Below are 22,408 nucleotides of genomic sequence, written 5' to 3'. Positions count from 1 at the left end.
ATCATTTCTTCTTCCCTTAAGTAGATGTAGCATTTCCCCCATACTCTAGTCTCACCTAAGCGTTTTCTACCACTTTGCAATTTGGGTAGTTAAGAACCTTCAGGGTGGCAAGTTAGAGAGACTGCGATGGATCCCTTGCAATGGGAATTCTTCTTAGATCTGCTGTCCCCTTCTGTTCTATAGTGAAGCTGGAGACAGGACTCTGAATTCCAAAGGGCAATCCAACATCTTTGGTTTCTGTCTGTCACCTCATGCGGGGTCCCGGAAGTTAAAGATGACTCTCTTTTCTCATTGCCTTCCTCCAAATAAGGTGAACTCCAAAGCCATCCACCTCATTTAATCCTTCCCCTTCATCCAGCTGCCCCTCCCTGGATGGGGGGGGGGGGCGGTGGGAGATAGGGCAAACCAGAGCATCAGAAGGAAAGGGATCATTTCTGCTCTCCAAAAGGTGAAAGAGATACAGAAATTTCCAACACACTAGACATGCAAGACTCAGGCTTTTCCTGGATTTTGCTGGTATCACTAGATGTGCAGATAATGCCAATTCTAGGGTCAGAGTCCAGATGCCACTGCCCCAGAGCTGTCTCAGCTCAGAGACCTTTCTGTTTCTCTTTTCTTGGTTGCAGGACAGGGAGGGGGTAACGTTGCTAAGGGGAAGCAGAAAAGGAGGTGATAAGCTTTTGGAGATTTGCTAAATAACTAATGCTCCTCCTTGAGTAAATTAAAGGGGAGGGAAATACCCCAAAAATAAAAAGTTACTGCATTTGCCACCCAGAACTATGACCTCTGTACTCAGTATGTTGCAAATATGCAGAGAATCAGGACCAAGAGTTGTCTACCCATATGCAGCCCTCCAGTTTCCTGCGCTTGCCCAACACCACTGAGTGTATACTGCACAAAGAGAACTAGAAGAGTTAGCTCCTGGTTTTGAAGTGTTTACAGTCTAGAAGTTTGGGACTTCTGTGGAGCCGGTTAGGCAAAGTACCACAGACAATTTCAAAGATGGAAGATGTTTGAGCCTTTCTCTAGAAGAGTTTACCCAGGCTCATATTGTCTTCTGGGCTTCACGGTGAGTTTATGAAGAATAGAGTCACTCTGGCTCACAGACTAAGGGAATTGCCTGGGTTGGAATCCTGATTCCACCACTTTTTAACTGTATGACCAGGACAAATTGCCTAACCTCTCTGTGCCTCACTTTTCTCATCTGCAACATGAGGATAAAAAAAGTACCTCCCTGGCAAGATTGTTAAAGGGATTAAAAGATTTCTTAAATGGAAAATGCTGATAGTATCTGGCATGTAGTAAGCCAATATTACCAATATTTATATTGTAATAGACTCACATATACTACACCAAATTTCAATTTCTTGTGTGACCCAACTGTTCCCTAGAGCAATTTCTGAGAAAGAACTTCTTTCAGCACCCATTCAACTTTGAGTCCTGCCATTCATTAGAGGTCTCAGGCTTTTTCTAGGTACCAGCAGTGAGGATTTTATTTATTGCATTATGGTAGGAAGGGGTGGGGTGAGACAAACATAGTTCTTCACTTGCATTTGATTCCTTTGAAGAAGAAATATTCCTTGTTGTTCCTTGCAAATGCCAGCAGCAGACTCCAGCATCTTCTCCAGGAGGAAGATAGTAATCTTGAGGCTCATCCCCCCGGGAAAAGTATCCTAGACTGCTACAGCACACCTCCCCTTCCCCCTCCCCTGCCAGAGACTTCTTTCTGGCAGCAGATAGGAGTGAGTTAACAGATGGGGCCATGAAGGAGGGTAACCTGTGGACTGGCATTAGATAAAAGGGTTGGGGGGACTAATTAAATTGACCTGGTCATCTGACTAGGTCATCTCACACTTATCACCTTTCAGTTTGATATCACTATTTATGCAGGAGACTTATTTGCAGTCATATTTTGTTAAGGAATAGAATATTAAAGATCACTCACGAGCTATGGAACACATTATTGATAGAGGAATATCTAGACCATTTCAGACATTTTTCAACTAATTTTCTTTCTGTTTTGGGGGTTTTCCCCCATATAGCACCCCATCTTCTAAAATAAGATCTAAACTTCAATAATGAAAACTTAAAGAGAGAAATCCATGGGACCAAACAAAGAATACCGTTCTCTAGATAAAATGACAGAGAAAGAGATTTGTTTTTCAGAAGGTGCAGTCTGGAGGGAACATAAAAGTCTTCTCCTGCCTGCAGGTTTTCAATGGGGTTTGTGCCCAGAGCCTGTTTTTCTCTTGTCTCTGACAGTCCAGATCTTCTCTACATTTGATTTACTGAGTGCTGTCATTTCTCTGCTCTTTACTTTCACAATCACACATTCAAACCTGATAAAGTTCAAGACCCTGAATACTTGCAGCTTTTGCAGATTTACAGTCCTCCTGCCCCCCACCCCGGCCAGCAGTCCTGAGGCTGATTGAATCCTCATGGACAGAAGCCTTGGGGGATCAGCAGAGAGCCAGCCAGTCCAAGAGGGCTGGGTCCATGGGGACGATAGCCCTCATGCCAGCTCTGTTAGCCAAAGCAAACTTTGGTGGCTTCCTTCCCCTAGAAAATGATGGTCAACATTCTCTCATGTTAGTTTCAACTTCCGGTTTGTAACCTGCCCACGGGCAGGTACAGGAACTATAACTTGCAAGATTTAAAATTGGTGAGAATTGGGTGCAAAATCATGGTGAGCTTGCATCATCAGTGCTTGATTTGCCTGGATCTACTAAACAGCTTTGCAATCAAGGGCAAGCCACTTAACCTCTTGGTGCCTCAGTTGCTCCATCCATAAAATGGTAGAAATATTACTTTCCACAAACATTAATCACAAACTAATGACTTGAGCCCTCCTCCCTGCATGTAGTTCTGTCAGGGCCCCAGGAAAGACTGCTAGCATATGTCTGATCTGGTTCTTTGGATTCTGTCAGGTTAAATACAAACCTACAAGTTAATCTAAATACTATACCAATGGGCTAAACAAAAGGAATGATTCATCTCCAAAGACTGAACAGTTAACTCAGGCTCAAGTTTGCAAACCACTGAAATGTCTGGATGGAAGATACTCTCTAAGTAACCTATTTTTGTCTTTTAGTGTATAAAAAATAACTTTAAATCACAGGACACTGGTGAAAAGCAACCCTGATGATGAATATTCTTATTTCCCATACAGTTACTGTTTGGGGACTTCACATTTACTAAATCATTATTTTTACATGGTTTAATATTTGTATATGTCTTGAACTCTCAGAATTTTCTGAGTAAGGTAAACATTTTAGGCAGCAGTTGTTTAAGTAGGTCTTTTAAAAAAAATCACTGTTGCAAATCCATAAACTAAAAATGGTGTGATTTTTTCCCCTCCTTTAAAATTCATACTCTAAAGAAAGATAGGGGCACCTACGTGGCTCAGTCGGTTAAGCTTCTTACTTCAGCTCAGGTCATGATCTCACAGTTTATGGGTTCGAGCCCCACGTCGGGCTCTGGGCTGACAGCTAGCTCAGAGCCAGGAGCCTGTTTTAGATTCTGTCTCCCTCTTTCTCTGACCCTCCCCTGCTCACGCCATCTCTCTCTCTCTCAGAAATAAATTAAAAACATTAAAAAAAAAAAAAAAAGAAAGCTAAACTGTCATACTATCTAAAGGGAAAATTGTGCTCACCTGTTAAGGAATGAAGCGGATTTGTTCTCTATCTTCTTCAGAAGTTTCTTCTTCTTCTTCTTCTTCTTCTTTTTTTTTTTTTTAATTCCCCCAACCTGTCAGGAGACATTCATTAGAATATATTACGAAGTTGCTTTTTCTGGACCATAATAATATTCACCTCTACAGTGGTGAATAAAAATATCAACTTGACTTAATGGATATCAAATAACTTTCTGGATACTCCTAAACCAGATTACTGTTCTGTTTATAATACCACAAATTAAAGGCATGCAATTATCCAACAAAAACAGTGTGAATATTACACCATTTTTAAAGACTGACTACCACGGAGCTGGTGCCCAGCCAACTCCAGCCAAAAACCACAGTGTGGATCCACAAATAAAGCCATCAACCTTTGCATTTCAAAGGCATCCTTCTGTAAAGAGCTCAGCATGCTCTGAACAGAAGTGGAAAAAACCTTGGTGAATAGGAAAGAGCCCATCAGGTGGCAGCTGAGCTGGTGGGCCAGCAGAGAATATATTCTCACTTTAGCACTGTGCCTGGACTAAGCACCCATGTGGAGGTTGAAAGTGTGAAGCTCTGGGTTCAAATCCCAGCTCTGCAGCTTGCTCTCTGGTTGTGTGTCCTTAAGCAAGTTTTTAAATATCTCTACTTCTCATTTTTCTTATCTATAAAAAGAGGGTGGTAGTAACAGTAACCATCCCCAAAGAATTGTGAGTTGACAAGTAAGTTGATTTTTATAAAGAGGAGAGCCTGGCTCAGCATACAGATTTTTTAAATAAGTAAAAAATTTTGTTTTATAAATAAGTAAAAACATAAATTTCTACCTGAGGCCAACTCTTAAGGGGAAGGGAGATAAGGGGGAAGAGAAGAGGTATTAAAAGTTCAAAAGGTTAGGTAGGAAGATGATCAAAGGCATAAAGAAAACTAAAGATGTGGGAATATCCGACATTTCCTTCTGCGGATGATTTAAGATCATAAACTCACCCTTTCTGTATGTAGAGCACCGTCCAATATGCTATCTTCACAACGACAGATGTGCCAACAATTCGATCTGTGAATGGAGTCATAGGCTTTTGCCTAGCATGGCATGTTTACATCAGAGGAGAAGTGAAGGTTGCACAGGCAATGAAACTCTTTCAGGGTACAAATATTTGAATGTCTAACAAATGAAAAAGGTTCTTCTTTCTGGCAGAGTCAATAACCTTTCTTACTTGAGAAAGCACCGCATGATGGCTACAAGTGGGCCTGGGGTTTCCACACCTGTTCTGTCCTCATGAGCTCCCCAGGTTGTGTCCACAGTCACAACTGACGTGATTCTAGGGATTGTAAAACCCATCCCCCAACCAGCAAAGAATGCCACAATGCGTCTCAAACATAGTGGCCCTTTTCTTTGTCCACCCACCCCCAAGATTATGGCTGCCCCCTTTCTGCCCAGGCACCCTGTGGTCATCATGACGTATAGTAAATCACAGGTGGCTTGTCTTTACTGCATCCCTGTGTTCCTCTAATCTGTGAGACCTGAGGGTCACAGATCATGTTTCATTCATTTTTATCTCCCCATTAACACATGCATTGTCTAGCACAAGGCACTCACTAAAAGCTCGTTGAATAAATTGTTGAGTGTGATAATATTGAATATTTCAGTTACTGCTCCAAATTCAAAGTATAAAATCCAGCATTATTAACACCACATCATTTCACACTAAAAACAATGATCTATATATATATTTATTTATTTATTTTGAGAGAGAGAGAGAGAGAGCATGAGCAGGGGAGGGGCGGAGAGAGAGGGAGAGAGAAAATCTAAAGCAGGCTCCACCCTGTCAGCACAGAGCCCCACATGGGGCTCCATCCCATGAACTTTGAGATCATGACCTGAGCCAAAATCAAGAGTTGATGCTTAGCCGACGTAGCCACCCAGGCATCCCAAAACAATGATCTCTTTATATGACTTCCCAAAATTTAATTTTTTTCTGCTGTTAAATAGAATCCTCAACCAGAATGTTTGAACAACTACTTTTGTAGGGGAATTTATATTGGCTATAGCTGATAATCAAATGATATCTATGAGTCATTTTCTGATCCAATAATCCTAATACAAACAAATCGTGACTATAGCTTGCAGAACTTTGCTACTCCTTAAAGAAGCTATTGTGGGGCTATTACTGCATCTGAGGCTTTGCCTCAGTTTTTATGGACTATTTTACAGTATTCTACTACCTTCTAATTTCAGAGTACTCTCCACATTTTTCTTCCTAATTCAGCCACTTAGAATATTATATTGCCTGTATTCAGAATTCTGTATTAGACAATAATTTATTAAGCCAATTGGAAAGAACACTTTATTTTTTATTTTTATTTTTATAATTTTATTTACTTATTTATCTGTGTACATTCAAGTTAGTTAGCATATAGTACAATAATGATTTCAGGAGTGATTCCAATGATTCATCTCCTATGTATAACACCCAGTACTCATCCCAACATGTATCCTCCTTAATACCCCTTACACATTTAGCCCATCTCCCCATTCCCAACCTCTCCAGCAAGGCCTCAGTTCGCTCTCTGTATTTAAGGTCTCATGTTCTGTCCCCCTCCTTGTTTTTATATTATTTTTGCTCCCTTTCCCTTATGTTCATCTCTTTTGTATATTAAATTCCACATATGAGTGAAGTCATATGATATTTGTCTTTCTCTGACTGACTAGTTTTGCTTAGCATACCACCCTGTAGTTTCATCCACGTAGTTGCAAATGGCAAGATTTCATTGTTTTTGATTGCCGAGTAATACTCCATTGTATATATATACCACATCTTCTTTATTCATTCATCCGTCGATGGACATTTGAGCGGGAAAGAGCACTTTAAAGAGCACTGCTTAAGATTCTCTCTCCCTCTCTCTTCCCCTCCCCTGCTCATACACACACATACTCTATATCTCTCTCTCTTTCTGTCTCTCAAAATAAATAAAAATACTTAAACAAAGAATTAAGGGCTGAGGTGTCTGGGTGGCTCAGTCAATTAAGTGTCTGACTTCAGCTCAGGTCATGATCTCATGGTTTGTGGGTTTGAGCCCTGTGTCAGGCTGCATACTGACAGCTCAGGGCCTGGAGCTTGCTTTGTATTCTGTGTCCCCCTCTTTTTCTGCCCTTCCCCCACTCTCTCTCAAAAATACATATTTAAAAATTTTAAGAAAAATAATTAATGGCTAGTTGTTCAAATCAGGAAGAATTCGTTAAATATTAATGGAATTTCCAGTACCATGAATGTGAAGCAGAAATATAACTTCCTTTTTCCAGGCTGGCCACATGCTCTTCTTTTGTTTCCATCATGCCAATATTAAAGAACAGATTTCAGAGGTGCCTGAGTGGCTCAGTTGGTCAATTGTCCAACTTTGGCCCAGGTCATAATCTCATGGTTCATGAGTTCAAGCTCCACATCGGGCTCTGTGCTGACAGCTCAGAGCCTGGAACCTGCTTCAGATTCTGTGTATCCCTCTTTCTCTCTGCCCCTCCCCTGCCCACACTCCAGCTGTGTTTGTCTCTCTCTCTCTCTGTCTCTGTCTCTCTCTCTCTTTTTCAAAAATAAATAAACATTAAAAATTTTTTAAAAATAGAGAACAGATTTTAGTCTCAAGAGCAATGCCTTTTGCCATTAGGTATAACATAATGGAATAGATTTATGACTGGCACACACTAAGGTTTTGCTTAAAAATGCGAGCCTGTTTGGATCTCACAGTTTTCCATAAAACTGACAAATCAGAAAATGAGTTTGCTGTGGGAAATGAGGTATTGTGTGTGTAAATATGTAAAGGCAAGATGTGAGCAATATCCTAGAACTTGAAACATGGTTAAAATAATGATGACAAATCTTCAACTGCTGTGAAAACAAACAAGATACAGCTTGCACAATCTTCAAATGCCATACTATTCAAAGATGCTGCCCTCTTACAGGGTTTCTCTTTGACTTACTTTAAATGAACTGGTAACAAAGTACCATAGAATGGTAAAGTAGAAGATACCTTAAACTTCCTCTAATGTGACATCCTGGTGAGAAATCTGAGATCCAGCGGATCCCCAGAAGTTCACTTGTAAGTTGCTTATTTGGAACTTGGAGCAGATATTCTCATAGAAATAACATAATCAGTAATGATTAGAATTCAAATCTGTCCTTCCCCCTCTTTTTATACAGTACTGTGTATACCTGAACAGTATCACCTTCTAGTGTTGTTCACTGCATGTGTACACCGTTTAATCTACATTCTAGGTTAATATGAGCAACATGGTTCAGTTGGTAGAGCATGCAACTCTTGATCTCAGGGTTGTAAGTTCAAGACCTACATTGGATATAGAGATTACTTAAAAATAAAATCTTAAAAAAAAAAAAAAAACAAAGAAAGAAGACACAACCCCTAGAGATGGGCCTTAATATGCTTAGATACAAGATACCTCCACCCTTCTGTGAGGAGCTAGGATGTTTTTGGTTCCAAGATACAGGACATCTTCTCTAAATGGATTGAACAGTGAGGACATTCATGTGTTCATGTCACTGGAAGTTCGGAGTGGGGCAAGCTTCAGAGTCATTTTAACCCAGGAGCTCCCACTCCATTTTTCTGCCACTTTCTGTGTGTGCTTCTCCCATTTGTTGACTTCATCTTTAGGTCACTCTTGTCAGGTGGCAAAGGGACTGCAATGGTTCCTATACTTCCTGGAACAAGAAGGAGAGAGAGCACCCCAGTCATAGGTTCTCAAGCAGAAGTCCTGAGATTCACCTTGATGGGATCTGTAAGTCATATACTCTCACCTAAACTAGTGTCCTTAGCTTGGAAATGGAATGGGCTGATTGGAGTAAGCCAAAATCATCTCTCCTCAAAGTGCATGGGTGAGGATGTCAACTAAAATGAAAATATGGTTCCGTTGAGATAGGGAAAGAGGAGAGATGGACAGAATATCAACAATATCCACTAAACCATCTTTCCCCTTGCCCCCAGCCCCAGCCACTAAGGGAGGTATTATGGAGCTAAGAAAGCTCGATGAACAGGGGCAGGCATACAAGTGTGGGGATCAGAGGATGGAAATGTTTTACTTGTGGTAGCTTCATCCTAAAGTACAATCTACCTCCATCCTTTAGGATCCCTGAACCACAGATCCCCACTCTCTTTCCCAGTTCCCAACTACTTAGAACTTCACTCCCTCTTAGAACTTACGGATCAACCACTGCCACTAGAAAGGAAAATGTCAATAGAAAAATGTATCTTTTCTTGCATCATTTAAAAGTGGTTATGCATCTTTTATCTTCCATTTCCATTCCAATTCTGTGTTGAAGGGAAACATTAGGGCCCCAGAAATATGACTTATTCTTTGTATCCCGACAAAATAGCTTTGGTATCCATTGACTTCCTAGCATGCTTTGGGACAAAACTATATCGGCTTTTAGTTCACTTTTGATGGTCTGTCTTTAGTCAGTTATGCACTAAGATTACAAGGTTAGCCATGAGAGACTATCTAAAGAAATGTACAAAGAAAGGGGGGTCAACACTGCTTTCCCAACTATGCTCACATTAATAAAAGCACATTACCCCAACTCTCTACAGAGTATCTTCTTTTTGACTAATGGTGGTTACAGTGTTTATTCATGAGCCATTGAACTGTAAAATGTAATAAATAAGCTTGTGATTGGAAAATAAGCTGGAATGGGATTCATGACAATCAATGAAAACACAAAATAAAAATAAAGAAAGGATCAGTCACTCAGGCTTCTCAGTAGAATTGTCCCACATAAAGATTGATTTCAGCCTTACTCCCACTGTATTCTAAAAGTCCCACTTTCTAAAATGGTGGTTTCCCACTGCACAACTGGCTCAGAGCCCAGAGCTCTATCTCTAGAGCTTTCCCCAGAGCTCTAAGAGTATTGCAGCCTTTGCTTGACTGGAGGCCTGGAAATAGAATTGTCCTACCAAGGGTTAAATTTTAAGTAGTTAAGTTCTTCTTTTGCAATAATAATACTTTACATGTGTATAATGCTTCACAGTCACTTTAAATGCTGACTTAATAAAGAGATGTGTATGTCCGATTATTTAGGAACTGAAGGACACCTTTAGGAACTGAGCAAAGCTTCCAGTCTGACACCTGATCTACCAGTCTCAGAGGCAGAATAAGCAGATGTAGAAAAAGACAAGGGCCAGAATGGAATTTTTGTTTGTGATAATGGCAAATCTTTTTTGGAAGTTTTTATTATATCTTATTTTTGAAAATGAAGTTTTTGTTTCAAAGTGAAGCAAATCTGTACCTCAGAAACAAATGTTAATTTTTAAATTTTCATTTATTTATTGTTAGAAAATGTTTATTTATTTTGAGAGAGAGAGAGCAGGAGAGAGACAGAGAGAGAGAGTAAGAGAGAGGGCTCTGCACTGTGAGCACAGAGCCCAATATGGGGCTGGATCTCACAAACCGTGAGTTCATGATCTGAGCCCAAACCAAGAGTCGGGCGCTTAATGGACTGAGCCACCCAGGCACCTCTAATTTTTTTATTTTTATTTATTTTTTTAAAAAGACTGGCTCTTTTTTTTAAAGTTTATTTATTTCGAGAGATAGAGAACATGTGTGTGCATGCAGGTGTGCAAATAGGAAAGGGACAAAGAGAGGGAGAGAAAATCCCAAGCAGGTTCCATCTGCACTGTCAGTGCAGAGCCCGACTCGAGGCTTAAACCCATGAATCATGAGGCCATGACCGCGTTGAAATCAAAAGTAGGACACTTAACAGACTGAGCCACCCAGGCATTCCTATTCTTTTATATTTTTTAATTTTTATTTATATATTGAATGTTAATTGCTTTCTAAATTACTCTTGGCTTTTGACTCGTTTCCAGCCCAGATATTTTCTCCTTTTCACTAGCATGATTTTATCTTTTGTAAAGAGAAAATAGTTTTTAATTTGGGGGCATAAATAAAGTGACAACAACCAACATAATACTATAAGTTGTTTTGTGTTATTAATCACTCAGTTGGGGTATTATTGCTCTTTTGTTTTATCCCAAAAGGTTTTTTTTTTTTTTTAAGGGCTAATACTCTTCCTTCACTTTACACTGAGGTTTCCAAGCATGTTTTCCAAATTATCCACTCCCCTGTGATTTACCCTACCCTTCACAGGGGCCCAGAATTAAGTCTGCAGGAAAAGGCTAGATCATTCTCATTACACTGGAGGCTGCTCAAAAGAAAAGGAGTAGTTTCAAAACCCTTGTTTCTCAACCGTCAGCATTGAAAATCTATGGAGCAAGTGGACTTAAATGGATATAATCTTTTTGGAAAGTAACTTGATAATCAGCTTTACTAGTCAGAGAGGTTATTGTGTAACATCACAACATTATCTCCAATGGTGGCAAGTTGTACAAAATTTATATGACCCACAACAAGGAAATTATTAAATACAGCACATCCACACAATGGATCATTCTATTGCCATTAAAAAACATGTTTTTGAATAATATTTGATCAACGGGAAAATGCTCATCTTTATGGTGTAATCATCTTTATGGCTGTCAAGATAAGGAAGAGCCTTTATTTTCTTTGTGTGTGTGCGTGTGTTTCTCTATTTTACAAGTGTCTATAATGAGCATTTATTGGGTTTTTTTTGAAATAAGAAAAAAAAAAATCCCAGGAATTCAGAAAGGCCCCGGCTGGGCAGTCACCCTGGATGTGAATGAAGTCTGGCTGTCAGTGAGTCAGTAGATCAGTCAGCAAAGATTTATCTGGTGCCTCCTTTGTGCCAGGGACAGGGACAAACACCAGGACACAAATGACTTAAAAATAAAACAAAACACCACCATCCAGGAGGGGTACCTGCTCTGAGGCACTGAGTTCATGGTGAGTCTTGATTGTATGAGCAAATGCAGATGGTTGCTGTCCCCTTGGGAAACTTTAGTTACTGGTGCCCTAAAGAAAAGAAATTAGTTTAACAGACATAGTAGTAAGTCTCTAAAATCCAAGATACCGATCACCAGAAAGTCCACCTAATCTAAACTTTCTTTCTCCTGCATGCTATTTTTAGGAAAAAAGATCACGTAGATTTATTTTAATTAGCTTATTTCCTATCTCGTGTTTTAATGCCACCATGCAATGAGAGTTGCTGTTCATACTAACATATGATACTGTCCGATATTAAAGAATACTTTCCCTTAGGGGCATCTGGCTGGCTCTTGATCTCAGGGTTGTACGTTCAAGCCCCACATTGGATATAGAGAGTACTTAAAAAATAAATCTTTAAAAAAAAAGAATACTTTCCCTTCATATTTGTGCTTAGATTCTTTGAAGAATGGTGATGTTCATAGGGTAATGTCAGTTACCAGAACCTCTTAACCATTCTGGTTAAATGGAAGATTCCATATTTAGAATTAAAGGTCATCATAAGGAATTCAGCTTGAGGTGAAAACAGTCAATGAAAGTTATATCTGTAAGAAGCTTATGTTTAAATAAGTATTATTATTGTTATTTGCAAACAATAGACTGGATTATAATGATGAACAGTACAAAAAAAAACAAGAGTGAAAATCTTATTAATAATAATTTTGTTCAAAAGCAACATCTTTTCTTGAAGACATATCATGTTATCCATATACAAATAGAAGTAATATACTTTTTAGACTACCCCAGATAGGAAGTAAAAACCTCTAGGAACTGGAAACTAGTTCCAATTGTGCTGCTATCTGATCCAGGCAGTGTATCTACCTCCTTGGGTTCATTTTTATCATCTGTAGAACTGAAGTGACAATTGCTACCCCTTTGTTACTTTACAGTAATGATTTAAGAGTAACTAATATATGAAGGGATGCCTGGGTGGTTCCGTCAGTTAAGCGTCCTACTCTTGCTTTCAGATCAGGTCATGATCTCACGGTTGTTGGGATCAAGCCTCTCATTGGGCTCTGTGCTGACAGCATGGAGCCTGCTTGGGATTCTTTCTCTCCCTGTCTTTGCTCCTCCATTTCCCTCTCTCCCTCTCTCTCAAAATAAGCAAATAACCTTGGGGAAAAAAAAGAATAATATATGAAAATGTGGGTGTGATTCCTTGGCAGAATGAGCTATAACTAGCTGAGGAAGATTCAGAAAATCAAGAGCCAGTGCAGATACATGAAGATACTCTGTTATCTCCAAGCCTTTGGCAGCCCCTTCCAGGAACAACACAGGATGAGCACTAGATAAATATTCTCTTCTTTTCCTCTAATGGAAAGACCATCTAGGGCTATATGGGTTAAAGAAATCTATAAAACCTGTCCAAGGAAATTACAACTAATAACAATAGAAAGAATAACAAAAATAGAAAATCATTACTTGGAAAACAGTAATAACTGGTTCAGAGAAGTATCATCAACAAAAGCTAACATTTGTCAGTGAAAGTATAATGAGAAACAAGTCGCCACAATATTAAGAGAAAAATAATAACTTTACAGTAACAGAATCTGACAGACACAACCTTAACCAAGTGGTTAAAGTTAACATTGCTTGTAATGGGACAGATGTACGTCATGTGCTTCCCATAGAGATGCTCTGAGAAGGACCAACATCCATGCGGTGCCTTGAAAACTCCATGAGGAGATACAAGACAACCCCAGTTGAGGGTCATTCTATAGAATAATTAGCCAGTACTTTTCAAAAGTATCATGGTGTGAAAGACAAAGAAAGATTGGGAGTAAGGAGACAAGAGAGTTGATAGAACCTGTGATCCCTCATTGGATGTGGAACCAGAAAAAGGACACAGTGGAACAATTGGTGCGATCTGAATCAGGTCTGTAGACTTGGTAAGAGTCTTGTATCGATGGTATTTTTCCAGTTTTGATTACTGTACTGTAGTTAGGTAAAATGTTAACTTTGTCGGAATCTGGATGAAAGGTGTATAGAAATTCTTGGTACTGACTTACTATTTTTTAATTTGGGGGGTACATTTGAAAAAAATAACTATCCAAGATAGGCAACTGAATAGAAATTTCTTAAAATTATTTTTTTGAAATGATACTCAGGAAATAAATCTGACTTACTTAGTGTAACAAGTTGGGGTATCTCAAAAGACTCCTTCTTAAAAGGAATTAAAGATGGAGAAGATAAGTTGAGAAGTGGTTTTCATTTCCCTTTGCCAAACGTAGAATCACAGAATCTCAGTGCTGGAAGGAAACTCAAAGAGAATATTGATAAGGAAGAAACCAGCCACAACCTTAACATCCAACAACAGAGAATCATTTATTATGCTTCACATACTCCATGGACTGAAGCAACAATTAAAATTATCTTTGTGGGACATCATGTAGCAAAATAGAAGCATGCTTATACCATAACTTTATTTCTTTAAAAATCAGGATGTGGGCTACCTAGGTAGGTCAGCTGGTTAAGCATCCAACTCTTGATTTCAGCTCAGGTTATGATATCAGGGGAAAATAAAAAGAAAAACAAAAAAAGAAAAATCAGGATGCAAAATATATGTATGCTCCCTATAGTCAACTATAGGGAGTGTACTACAACTAAAGTATACATACATGAATAAAGACAAAGGAAATGCATGGTAAATTCAGTTAAGATGGTAGAATTGTGGGGGTGCCTACCTGGTTCAGTCGGTAGAGCATGGGACTTTTGATCTTGGGTCATGAGTTCGAGTCCCACATTGGATGTAGAGATTACTTTTTTTTAAAAAAGTGGAATTGTGGGGAGATGTTTTTCTTTTTCTATTTTACAAATTTCCTATGAAATTTTAAATTACAAATGTTTTTATAGAGAAAAAGTGAAAGTTCTCCTAATTTTGAGCCAAAATTTATCCTTCTATATAATAAATCCTAAATCTGCTTTCACACAACTGCCTTGTCAACCATAGATACTACAGACCTCACACACAATGATTTGGCTCAGCCCCTGGGCCACTGTCCCTGAATGCCACCAGCCTTATGGACTCTTACCTTGTATTTGATGTAAGATCTTTCATGTTTGGGAGATGAGTTTTGGGAAAGCCCACGTGAACAGCTGTAACTTCATGGAGTTTGCCCAAAATTCACTAGACACTGTCTCCATTCTCCTTTTTCATTTTCATTCCTCCCCTGGGGCTGAAGTTTCTCTCCTCTGCTTGGCTGTTACCCTAACATACTGTTTGGTTCTTACCAGTCCCAACTCCCATCCCCCAACTCTTGGGAGCTGAACTCTATTTCCAGCGGATGAGTTTGCCCAGGCTGCTGTAACAAAGCACCACAGATCAAGTGGCTTAAATAACGAAAATGGATTATCTCATAGTTGTGGAGGCCAGAAGTCCAAAATCAAGATATCATCAGGGTTGGTTCCTCCTGAGGGCTGACAGGGAAGTCTCTGTTCCAGGCCTTTCTTCTTGACATCTTTTATCATGTCTCATCACATTGTCTCTTCTTTGTGTGTCTCTATGTCCGAGCTTCCCTCTTCTCAAAAGGACTAGTCACTGGATTAGGGCCCACCCTTATCTTAACTTGATTATATCTACAAAGACCATATTTCCAAATAAGGTCACATTCTGAGGTACTGGGGTTAGGACTTCCACATTGGAATTTGTGGCAGGGGAGACACAATTCCACCTATAACACTCACATCCCTAGCTACTGATAGAGTATGGCTTCACATGGGATTAGACCACCTGAGAGCATCAACATGCCTCTGACCTGACACTTTCTAGAGACTTCCACTATTGAATTTATCCGATCCCTTTGAACACACTCATGATCCTTGGCTACAGGGGGTTATTAACCTGACTAGAGGGCTATCCCCATGGGTGAGTTGTGTGCATCTGCCCATCATAAAGAATCTATTTGTCTTATCATACAAGTTTCAGTATTACATTTATCAATGGAAAAAAAAAGGGAAGTACTGTTTGATTCTCTATAGTCCTATTGTGCATTTTAAATAGTTATGGATAGTACAATTGTACATTTCAAAATAATTACAAATACATTTTAATTTTTTTGTCACCCACTTATACAACATTTTTCTTTCTTGATAGAGATTATTGAACACTTCAGGAGGTCATTTTAAAAAAGGTTTTGTCAGGAACCACAGGTGGCTGTTTCAAGCATAAAAATGGATATGAAAATGTTATGTTCATGAGATCAGGGTCAGATTTTTTATTAAAAATTTTAGAAGAATTTTATTGGGATATATTATACAAATGTGAAATTTAGGGGTGTCTGGGTGGCTCAATTGGTTAATCATCCAAGTCTTGATTTTGGCTCAGGTCATGATCTCACAGTTCATGGGATTGAGCCCTACATTGGACTCTGCACTAACAGCATGGAGCCTGCTTGGGACTCTTTGTCCCTCCTGCTCTCTCTGCCCCTCCCCTGCACGTTCTCTCTCTCAAAGTAGATAAACAAACATTAAAAAAAATAAATCAAATATGTAGAAAATTAAAAAAGAAAATGATGGGGCAGCTGAGTGCCTCAGATGGTGAAGTGACTTTGCCTCAGGTCATGTTCTCATGGTTTGTGGGTTTGAGCCCGCATCTGGCTATGTGCTGACAGCTCAGAGCCTGGAACCTGCTTCGAATTCTGTATCTCCCTCTCTCTCTGACCCTCCCCCACTTGTGTTCTTTCTCTTTCGCAAAATAAATAAACATTTTTAAAGACAAATGTGAAATTTAATTTTGCCCTATTACCTTCTAGCCAAATGGCATATAGTAATGCTCTGATTCTCTCCTCCTAAATATTCATCTTTTATGCTCTTCACTGGGCTTCTACTTAGTTCCTTTACAACACACATGAATTCCCTTCCCCACTTTGTATGTGTGCTTCCTTTGAATAGGGCACAGGTTTGATTTCCTCAGTATGTGTGAGTCTTAAGTCTCATCCACAGGATTTCAATGAGAACGTAATATATACACCTGGTATTATAATCCCAAGTTACTCTGCCTGTTACCTATGCCCTGTGTGTTTGTACACAGACATCTAAGGCACCAACTATTGTTTCTGGCCTCCTTTCCAATTGCTTTCTCATGTGAATCACCAAACACCTCCCGCTCCCTTATTCTTTCTATACTCTGCTTATTATTCTTCAAAGCTGCTGGATTCACAGGTCCACCTGGGTGCTTTCCGTATTTCCCTTATTGTCTTTTCAAGCTCCATGGATAAATGATTTCTTTATCCAAACTCCTGGGCTCATTATTATTTCCCAATTTTGTGAGATGCTCTCCATCCCAAATCAGAAGTCCATAATTTTTATTTTTTTTTATTTATTTTTTATTTTTTATTTTTTTTTTCATTNCTCCCAATCCTCCTATACGTGCAAACATATGATATTTGTCCTTCTCTGCCTAGAAGTCCATAATTTTTATAACTACCCAGAATCAAGATGTATAAATCCAAATAGCATAAAACAAAACCATCTTCATGACCTGCCACTCAAGTCTCAGACCTTCTTGCTTTCAAAGTCACAAATATCAGTAAAATACAAAGGAAATGAGTGACTGGGCTACCCAGTCACTCATTTCCACAGGGGGCAGAGTGATCATTTTTCAAAATCCTGGGTATTCTCTTCAAAAGCAGTCAATCTCTTTCACTCACTTCAGCCAATCCCAATATCCTGTCTGGATCTGCCCCATTTCTATGTCTACTGCATTGCCTTAAGTGAAGCTCTCATTGTAGTCTGTTTGAAACATTGCAGTGATCTCTTTTACAGGATAGTCTCCACACTGCCATCAGAATTATTGCTGGATGCTTCTCAAAAACTGTCCGTAGCTCTCATTACTACACAGCAAAATTCATTGACAATATGGCCCCAGGCCTCATCCTACTTTTGGTGCCAATAATCTTGTACAAAGAGAGCAACTTGCAGTTCCCTGAATGTATCATATACATCCATGCTTTGGGACCTTTTCCCATTCTCTAATTACCTAGCTATTATGCCGGCTTGCAAAGCTCATTCAGACACCCTTCTCTGGTCTGCCTGCTTCTCCACACCTTAGCCAAGGTTAATCTTCTTTCCTCTAGCTCCTCTTTGAGCTCTCCCACTATATCTCTGTCACCTGGCAGACAACGATTGCATCAGCATTTTTTTTTTTCCATCTCCACCAGCACGTGACCCAGGGCCTGGCGGATAAGAGCTTGAATTATTAAATTTCTAAGAATCTGTGAGCTATTTGCTCTTACATTGGTTGCTTGAAATTAGCCACAATGGAAGTATTTATGTCATGGAAAACACTACAATAAGAACTTTTCTTGAGAGAGAGCTGCTTCTTAAACATTTACCAGCACACCACTGATTATACAAGTGATGCATGGGTGCAATAAAAATCAACAGTCCCGTGTAATAGCCGTCATATGCAACCCCAATCTCCTTCCCAGAACTCAGCACTCTGGTGTGTATCTTCCAGACCCTCTTTCATATGTTTTATGTATTGTAACATGTGCCGAGTTTAAGCCTGCAAGTTCATTGCTCCTTGTCCATGAAGCCTTCTCTGGGTCTTTCTGACATCACCATTGCAACTCCTCTGACTTCCTTCAGCACCAACTGCATCATTTCCAACTTCTGTGTGCTTTGTGTTAGAAAGACTTTAAGTTGTTTGGAGAGAGTGATCATGCCTGTATTTTCTATGGAACAGATGAGTAAGTTCAGGATCGAATGTACCTCATGGGGACTGTAGTTAACAATATTGTGTTATATACTTGAAATTTGCTAAGAGAGTATCTAAATGCTGTCACCACACACACACACAGTGGTGGTTGTGTAAGGTGATGGCCGTAGCTAACCTTACTGTGGTAATCACTTTGCAACATATATGTATATCAAATCATCATGTTATACACCTTAAATTTATATAATGTTACATGTCAAGTACATCTCAATAAAGCTAGAAGAAAAAAAAACAAAATCAAATGAAAAGACAAGACCCCTAAAAATGTCAATTGTTTAATTCCTTGATCTAAAACCTACTAGAGCGGTCTGAATATACCATTAGATTTGAAGATGTGCAAACAATCATAAAAACAATTGGAGGTTTCCTTTGTTTGTTTGTTTATTACATAAATGGCAACGTTGATTTTTCTCGGGGTATTACAGTGCTTGGGGTGCAGGGAGAAAAGACAAGGGAACAATGATGTGTTTCTCTCTGTTAGCATGTCTTTAGGTTAAGTAGGACTTCATCCCTCCCTACTCCACTCTGCCAGCCTGGAATCATCCAGTGTAGGAGAGAACGTCCATGCTCTCAGAAAACAGAGATTCTGTGCTTTGCAGTCTTCCTCTGTGGGTGTGGAGTGGCCATGCAACAGTAAATCTGCTGCTGTGCCCAGCAAGACACTGTGACACAGGCTGAGGGCCATAGTGACACAACCCTCCACCCCACGCTTGGGTTGCAGACCCAAATTTCAGCTACAAAGAAGAGGTCATATGTAATGAGTCCAATACAGCTGAATTTCTTTATGACTTCCTAGAAGCAGGAAAAGTAGGGATTCTTTCAGCAACCCCTGCCCCACTCTCTACCACAGTTCCCTGTAAAGTGAGATCACCTCACCTTCCTAACTGAAAGACCCTAAGACAAAGGCTGTAGTATATTTAAGGAAGCGGGGCCCAGCCTTTCCATAATAACATGATACAATTTGGATATCTGTGGCGAGATGATAGAGGTCACAGCTCATAGTTCTGATGAGTTGTTTTCCTAATACGTGTGGGATGAAAACGTTGAAGCAAATATGGATCTGCATGGAAGGACTTAGTCCTCTTAATTGCTATATGACAGAGGCAATTAAATTTTCCCCAGAGATGAGAAATTGCAGATATGGCTACCCCATACCTGCAATTGCTTCAGAGCCATATGGAAAACCTAGGAGATGGTGTTTTCCGTAGAAGGAGAAATGAATCCTACATCCTTTTAAAAGTTTTCCTGACATTTCAACTGTCTTCCTTCACTTCTCTTCAAGTAAGTAAAGAGGGTTCATTCCCTTTTATTCAAAACTTAGTTGTATCGATTTAGGGTAATTATACTCTAAGGCTCACTTCTGACAGACTCCAGGAAATGGGAAGCAAGTTATTGCTAGAGGGCAGAGGCCCCAAGAACTCACCAAGGCCAGGGGCCCCCAACATTTGCATTACCAGTACCAGGGCTGACACAGCAGCAAAGCCAGTCTGGGAATTCAGTGCCCTTGAAGACTCACCAATAGACTCTTCAAGGGGGATCCCTGACAGCTACCAGCCCTGGAGCCACTTTATTATTCTTTCCCAAATGAGCATAGGCAATCGCCTCACTGATTTCAAAAAGCAGTTCTAGTGTACACCTTGAGTGCAGCCAGCTTCAGTATCTCCCAGAGCCAGCTGTGCATTGTAGATGCATCTGGTGCTGACGCCCAGGCTTCCATCTGCTCTGAATCTGCAGAAGAGGTGGAGGATATCATGGCGTTCATTGCACTATCCTTTCAACTTTTAGGTAGCCTTGAAAAGTTCCCAAGAAAAAAAGGTTGAAGGCAAAAGACGAATTGAAAAAAGACCACTACATTTCTGACTCACAGTACCTAGGATATTAAGACTGATTATTTAGTCCTTCCCAAAGCACATCAGCAAGCCCTACCAGGATGTAAACGCCCTTTAAATGTAAAGGGGGTTCTGTCCGTGTGAGTGCGCACCGACATTGCGGGAGGGATGGGCAGGAGCCGCCAGGTGGGAATGGCACTACTGGAGTAAAATATCCCAACTTCCGTCAGGGGCGGGGATCCCTCAGGTCTGCCCAAGGAAAGGTTGAATAAAGACATTTTAAGTGGAGCGAAAATCTGAGCGGCCGAGCTCCACCCGCCCCGCCCCTAGGAGCAGTGCCGTCTGCATCGCTCACAGGTGCAGCCCCGCCCCTGGGAAGTGGCCTCCAGGAATATCAGCACCTCACCTGGTTTCACGGGGCACCGCCGGTCTCCACCACAGAGATCACTTCCCCAGCTTCAGACCGCTCTGCTACCAGGCTGCACCTACTAATCTGAGTCCAGACCTTCGCCCCACTGCAGTCACATCTTTGATCTGGCCATCCCACCACCACACCCCTGAAGGCTGGGAGCACTTGAATTGTTTGTCACTCGAGAAAGTGAAAATCCACAGCCTAACTTTGCTCGCATTTCAGAAATCTTCAGGACTCAAATCCTCTTTCATTTAATGTCGAACGGTGACCTTGTCCCAGCAACCTTGCAAGGCCGCACCCCCAAGCCCTCCTTCCTCATGCAGTTCCCTCCTCCAGATAGTGAATCCTAACACAGATCCTTTCCCGTGAGTGTTATCTCCATTCCACACATAAGAAAACGGAGATGTATAGAGGCTGATAGGTGGGAGAACCAGCTTTTGGAACTGGTCTCTGTTTCCAAAAACTGCCCTTTATACATTATGTGAAAGTGTTTTTTCCTAAGTAATTTCATTTGAAGTGGAATGAGTAACCTGTATTCTAAAATAGTGTTGAAAAGTAGACAAAATTTATCCTCCTAAAAGGGTGGCATTTCTGTTCCCTTGAAAAGATCCATGTTGTGCTCCTTTTCTTGACATGGTGATACTTCCTAGAGGGGTGAGGCCAGTGTAGCGCCCCCAGAACTGTCAGTGCTGCCAGCAAGGGCTGGAGTGATCCCAATATTTCTTTCCCAAAGTCTCTGGGAGGCATCGGTAATGGAGCTGAGAACAAGATCATCCGCGCTCCTCCGTGGCTCTGACCTTCCCTCTGTGTCCTCAGTTAAACCATTAGACTGTTCTATCCCTTAGCTTCCGACTTAACAAGATGGCCTCAGTTATATTGCATTATATATTTTGCTAATCATTTGGAGGGTAAAAAACTGGTAATATATGTAAAAATATTTTAAGGCTAAACATATTGTATTGATTTTTAACTGTGCATATAAATATTATTATAAAAATCACAAGCTATATAAGGCAAAGTGTAAACTCATTTTCTGGTGCATAGCCAATCACCCAGATGGACATGTGACATGCTAACAGTGAATGTGTGGAGTTCTGGAAATGTAACGGTTGATTCCCTTACTGTATTTCCCTATATTATATAGTTCTTTTAAATTTATTTATATTAATTCTAAAGTCAAAAATGAAAAAAAAAATGTGTTCCCTAAGTACTTACTAAGTGATAAGTGCTGTGCTAGGGATGCAAAGATGAATAAGGTAAGGTTTTGTTCTCAAAATACAGGCTAGCAAGGGAGGCAGACATGTAAACCATCTATGACTAACTAGGAAAGAATGTAAATGGCTTTTATAAAAAATACAAAAAACTTATAAATTGATGACAGTTGTATCATACAAGTAGACAGCTTTTCCATCTCTTGAAGGAAGCTGCCATTGCTCAGAATATTTTGGGAGGATTCCAGTTTNACCTAAATGAAAGTCGGACGCTTAACCGACTAAGCCACCCGGGCGCCCCCCTTTCTGAGTATTTTCAATGGCTGAAAATATTCACCCTTTAAGGTTAAATTCAATTTTCAAAGATTGTATTTTTAATAACCTCTACACCCAACATAGAGCTTGAACTTATAGCCCTGTGATCCAGAGTCTCATGCGCCACCAGCTGAACCAGCCAGGTGCCCCTAAAACAGTTTTTAAGGAGCCTGGAATATCCTGTCTTATCAGAAAGAAAAAAAAAAAGCTATCAAGAAATATTAGAGTCATGTCACAAAGACACGAGAGCCCATTTGGAGGGACCCCTACCGGCCAAAGTTGGTCCATTTGTGCATTGAAAAGGGTAACTTCATTGTAATGAAGCACAGCAAATGTGTTTAAGTCTTTGAAATCATGATACTAAT

Source organism: Crocuta crocuta, unplaced genomic scaffold, assembly GCF_008692635.1.
Source record: "Crocuta crocuta isolate KB4526 unplaced genomic scaffold, BGI_CrCroc_1.0 scaffold26, whole genome shotgun sequence".
Classification (NCBI taxonomy): domain Eukaryota; kingdom Metazoa; phylum Chordata; class Mammalia; order Carnivora; family Hyaenidae; genus Crocuta; species Crocuta crocuta.
This window is presented reverse-complemented; position numbering follows the sequence as displayed.